Source organism: Podarcis cretensis, assembly GCF_951804945.1.
Source record: "Podarcis cretensis genome assembly, chromosome: 14".
NCBI lineage: Eukaryota > Metazoa > Chordata > Lepidosauria > Squamata > Lacertidae > Podarcis > Podarcis cretensis.
In genome coordinates this window covers 7679025-7685024 of record NC_137183.1, presented here as the reverse complement: position 1 = coordinate 7685024, position 6000 = coordinate 7679025, and the positions used below count along the sequence as shown (strand labels likewise).

The window sequence follows — 6000 nt, the reverse complement described above, 5'->3', positions numbered from 1 at the left end:
ATAGGGTACCCAAGAGCCCATAGAGTCCTTTTGTAGGTTCTCTATCGGTAGGAGAAAATAACAGAGACCAACCAGAGAATATTGAGAAGCAAAGCAGCTAGTTAGCCTGATCTTTATTGAACTGTTGCAACAGGGGGTTCCCCCCCACAAGCAGGAGAGAGGAGGAGGATCCAGAACAAAGGTGTGCCCACCCTTACATAGACATTTTAAATTGCCCGCCCTGGTGCCCAAGACCACCCCCAGAAACATCATACATACATCACAGAAAAGGCGGTCTACAAGAGAAATCTGAGAGCGTTGTTTTTACCCTGTCTGCCAGGTTACCTGTTAATGGTCACTTGACTGGATTACCTGGGGAGTCTGGCCATTCTTTTGTAATGATAATAATTCCTGAGCCAGGTCACAGGCTCACCCTATTCACACCTTAAATGTGCCCTTAAGGCAGGATTTGTGAGGACAGAGACAATGGGGAGGTTTCTGCACTTCCTTCGACCTTGTAGAGAAATATTTTAGATGACTGAAAGAGTCGAAATGGCTTTAAGACTTTTCCTATGTGTTTCGGACATATGGTTTATATATTTATATATGTGTTTGCTTGGTACATTTATGAACAATTATTATATATTTATAAGACCTAAAAAAATATTATAACACAACTGAAAACGCTGGCAGCGTTAAGATAAATTCAACAGTGTAAATAAAATTAAAAAATTCCTTCCAGTAGCACCTTAAAGACCAACTAAGTTAGTTCTTGATATGAGCTTTTGTGTGCATGCACACTTCTTCGGGATACACTGAAACAGAAGTCACCAGACCCTTCTATATAGTGAGAAGGTGGGGAGGGGTATTACTCAGAAGGGTGGTGGGATTGGGTGATTGGCATATAGCTGTGATGAGCCTGTTGACGACTCTTAACGACTGCAATAGGTCTTACAGGAAAAAGCAAGGGGTGAGAAGGTGAAAAATGGCTTTGTCATGTATAATGAGATAAGAATCCAATGTCTTTGTTCAGACCAGGTCTCTCCATGGTTTTAAGTTTGGTAATAAGTTGCAATTCAGCAGCTTCTCTTTCCAGTCTATTTCTGAAATTCCTTTGTAATAGAACAGCTACTTTGAGATCTTGTATAGAATGTCCTGGGAGATTGAAGTGTTCTCCTACTGGTTTCTCTGTCTTGTGGTTCCTGATGTCAGATTTATGTCCGTTTATTCTTTGGCGTAAGGTTTGGCCTGTTTGTCCAATATAGAGAGCTGAAGGACACTGTTGGCATTTGATGGCATACACCAGAAGGACACTGTTGGCAGTGTAAATAAGTTTTGATGGGTGTACAGTAATAATGGAAAACCGATTGGTATAGTTTTTGTAAAACAAGCAGGGATTTGTGATATGTAAAATGAACCATGGTGGAAAGAGAAGGAGGGAAGTCACTGATATCTTAAGGATGTGAAATGTAAAAAGGAAAATGTAATAAAAATTATACGAGAAAAGAAACGGCGAGGCTGCTGGCGTGAAGGCGAGAGGCTCCGAAGGAGGCTGGAGGGGGCGAGCAGGGCGGCAAAGCCGGGCCGCCAAGAGCTCAGGGGGTCGGGGCGGGCCCCCACTCCCAACCCGAGAGGCGCCGCTCCGAAGACCGGCCGCCGCCGCCGCCGCCGCCTCCCCGCCCGACCCGGGCGCTCTCCTCGGCCGCGTCCCGCTCACTGCGAGGCCGCCGGGGCGAGTGGGCCCGTCCTCCGAGGCCCCGCCCCGTGCTCAGCCCCTCCCGCGCCCTCCGCCGCCATGTTGAGGCAGCCGCTGCCCGGCGCTGGGTGAGGCCTGTGCGGGCCCGGGCGGCGACGGAGCCCACCGCGGAGCTGACGGGGTCGGTAAGTGCCGGCGGGGCGAGCGGGCCGGGGCTTTCGCGGCCGGGCCTGGCGCGGGGCGCCTCCCTCGGCGCCTGGCCTAGCGCAGCCGCGGGTCCTTCGCTGGCGCAGGCCCCTCTCCTCGGAGGCTCCCCGGGACTCGGGTAGGCGCGCAGGCAGGGAGGCGAAGCGGGCGGGCGGGCAGACCGAGCCCGTGGCTCCGCCGCCTCAGAAGCCCATTTCGTCCCGGCGGCGGCGGCGGCGGCTCCAGGCTCGCGCCATGCTCTCCGTGGGGTTGCGGGGCTGGGGGATGCCTGCCTGCACGCCGGCCTCCCCTATGGGGCAGACCCACGGGCAGCGTGCCTCTTGCCCATCGCCATCCTCAACCCGCCCCCGGGACCAGCCTGCGCCGGACCCGGGCAGCTTCCGTGCGCCACCCCACCGATTTGCACGTCCAGACGAGACGTCTGCGCCTTGCTCCCCGCCGCCGCCGCCGCCTCCGCCCTCTCCCCACTTTCGCAACCCACCCCCGTTGCATTTTATTTTTGGGGGGGTCAGAATACTAATAGGGTGCCAGTGCCCCCCCTCTCTCACAGCTGAGTGCAGTCGCGTCACTTTAGGGGCAGGAAGAAGTGGCCCTAGAGACCTCCCGGCCTTGGAGCGGGCATTGCCCCTGGCAAAATCTCTGCCTTGCTGACCTGCCCCAGAGGTCGGGCAAGGTGTCCTCTTGTGGGGATGCCCACAGGCAGGCCAAATAGACGGGCAGGGCATCCCTCTGAATAGCTATTCAGGATGCTGTTAACAGAACCACAACGTGCCTCCCTTCCCTCCCACGACGTACTGGGATGATTGATTTGCCCCCACCCAGTTGTAGGGGTGCCCCACACTTTGCTCCCCCCCTTTATACCGGCATCACTTTACACATTGGTTTGACGCTTCGTGTTTGCTGCTGCGTAGACATTTGGACAAGAGGACACACAGCCCGTCCTGACTCCCTGATATGCACCTGTATAACCCATGGGTTTGCAAATAAACCTTGGTCACGCATGTGCATTTTCCATAGATGCAAAAGCATAAATTGCAAAGCGGACTGAGCTCACATCGATTTGGCAAAGAGCTGCCTTCTCAGTCTTAAATTCTAGATTTAATCGGGGCACCCTTGCAGCGCTGCCCACTTTTGGGGTCTCTTACTCTTCTCAACCTTGACAGGTGCCTTATTTATCAGATGTTGGTTTTTCTCCTGCTCCTGTGCCCTAAGCTTCAAAATACCTAACCTGCTATCAACACCACCTCCTTCTGGGCATGTTTACTTGGTTTCTACCCCCAAGTTGCAACATTCATATGCTGAGTGCTGCCGAGCATTTCAGTTGTCCAGTGGAAAGCTCCTTGGGGATGCTAAGCTTCAGCTGATTCTCAGATTTCTTCAGAAAGACCAGTCAGGTCTCATAAAATATTTGCAATCTGCTACAAAACATGCTAAGAATCAAGTCTAGTAGATGATATTGGAACTTAATTTTGAGTAAATGTGTCTAGGGTAATTTGTTTACAATGGGTTGTATTCAACGAACTTTCACAGTAGTGCATTGAAATTAATGGATATAAATTAGTCATGGCCATTGATTTTAGTGGGTCTACTCTGAGTAAAAGTTAGTTGCTGTTTTTTTTATCAAGAGCTGAATCGTTCCACACGCAGGGCTGTTGTAAGGATATTTTGGATAGACAGCTATTATCACCATATTACAGACAGGGGTTGATTATTTCTTTAGTTATTGGAGCAGTTCAAGGCTACCCATGACTGAACTAATATTTAAACTGGGAACTCATGATTTTGACATTGAACCAACTCTGCCTTACAGGGCAATCAGTGATGTGGATCGGAAAATTTTCCAGTGCTTTATTTTTCCATAGAAAACTTTCAGTTTTATTCGTTCAGTACTAGTAGTGATTGGACGCCAATTACAAATACAGCATTTGGCAAGCTTGGCAGTTTCAAAATGTTTACTGTTGTTCGCTAAATGAAAGTAAAATAAGCATGCTAAATTAGATCACTCTTTAGCTCCTGCAAATTGAAAAGTATGCTTTACAAATTACCCTAATTTGCGGTGGAAATTTTTCTGGAAGACCCACATCACTGAGCACAATCCTATGCATGTTCACTCTGAAGTATCATCTTCCCCCTCCCAAAAATATATATATATTCAATGAGGCTTATTTTTAGGTAAGTGTGTAGAGGATTGCACTCACTTGCTATTTATTTATTACACTTATATTCCACTTTCCCTCCCTGCAATTGACCATGGCTACCTAGGCAGTCTCCCACCTAAGCACTGACCAGAAACAGGCCGACTTAGCCTTAGCAAGGTTGCTGCATCAAATGTGTTCAAACCATGTCCATCATGTGGGCCTGGAAGAATAATAACAATCTAAAGCGTCATTGCCTTGAAGTAAACCCTGCTAAAACTTATGAGATCTACTGTCATGTGATATGTTTCGGGTCAGGCTTAAAAAAGGTTTAACTTCTCTTGTTGAATGACATTTTTACTTAGATATTGTGAGACAATTTAACATTTTTCTTGGGGGGGGGGAGTAGGTGGAGAAATCACCTTGCAATCGAATGTTTATGCCAAAATAGAAGTATCAGTATGTCAGGAGCAGAAAAATAATGCTTCAGGCAATGATAACAGTAATACCAGAAAACGATTGTAAACATTGGCAAGTTAATTGTCTAGGTAAAGCAGTGTTTAGGCGATGCGGGTGGCGCTGTGGTCTAAACCACAGAGCCTAGGGCTTGCCGATCAGTAGGGCAACAGGGTGAGCTCCCTGCCAACCTAGCAGTTCGAAAGCGCGTCAAAGTGCAAGTAGATACATAGGCACCGCTCCGGTGGGAAGGCAAACGGCGTTTCTGTGCACTGCTCTGGTTCGCCAGAAGCAGCTTAGTCATGCTGGCCACAAGACCCGGAAGCTGTACGCCGGCTCCCTTGGCCAGTAAAGCGAGATGAGCGCCGCAACCCCAGAGTTGTCTGCGACTGGACCTAATGGTGAGGGGTCCCTTTACCTTTACCTAAAGCAGTGTTTATTAAATGGAGGTGTTTGGAGGTGGGTAGTTAGGACTCCACCAAGGAATGAGTATGTGTAAACAAATTTAGACATCTTATTGGTGATAGCAAGTACTCGGCAATTTCCAATAGACTCTTTTTGTGACTGTGATACAAAGAGGAGGAGCTGAGCAAGAATACCCACTATGGGTTTTCGGTTGGTGTTGATGGTCCAAATACCAAAGAGCCAGTAAGCTTAGAAATTAAGTGTGATTTCCAAAAAAATTTTGAGAGGTCATGAGAGCTAAGGTGTGTTATGATTATTCACTAACAGTTTGTGTGAAGAAAAGTCCTTGCCTTGAAAAACTCAACACTTAGCAATTTGACACAGGCATTAGAGGAAGGAGACAAAGGTGAAGATAATAGGAAAGAACGTTGTTTGGATTTCGTTATATGTGCTTGGGATACTAGGTTACTACTTGTCAATTTAGCTTTAAAAACAGAGCAACACTTTTTACAAGAAATGCTTGTCCAGTCTGTGACTTTATCATTGAGGCTCTTCTTTTCAAACTTGCACTTATAAATGTGTTTGCCACCAGCAAAATAAGAGCCTTTCCTTTGGTTGCATTTTTAGTGTCTTCAGACTGCCCTCTGGGTGTTTTGCAGTGTTACACTTATTGTGTCTCTCTGGTTAACTTGACGTTCGGAAAATTTAGCCAACTGACTGATGACCATTGCTGGTGGAAAAGTTTTTGAATTGTTTCCGCGTCATCTTACACTTTGGCAATCTCTTTCCCTCTTTAATGAAGGCATTAAAATGCCTGCTTGTTTCTTAATAGCATTAAGATTTTTCAAATCAAGACAGTTTCAAAAGTGAACAGGCAGTTAAGTCTGTGAGTGACTTTAAATTGGACAGGTCATTTGCAGTGAATGCATAAAGCTGAACTTGTAATTTCTCTTTGTGTTGGGCCATCTTGATGGGACTATAACTCATAATATTGATGATGATGATGATGATGATATTAGTGTGCAGTCCTTATCTCCATTCAGCTTTTTAGTAACCTCCTAAGGTTCTTGCCATTTCCATTTGGTTGATGGGGCAATAAAACTGCACATTTTTGGAAAGGGT

At 47.2% G+C, this 6000-nt stretch overlaps 1 protein-coding gene across 1 annotated transcript in view; it reads left to right on the top strand.

The window, feature by feature from the left end:
• Window positions 1-1750: 1750 nt before the first annotated feature.
• The window catches only part of ZNF592 (zinc finger protein 592), a 43286-nt gene continuing 39036 nt past the window's right edge, over window positions 1751-6000 (top strand). The window contains exon 1 of the mRNA XM_079953170.1: window positions 1751-1860. The gene's annotated coding sequence lies outside the window, so the exon portion shown is untranslated. The remainder of the gene's footprint in view (window positions 1861-6000) is intronic.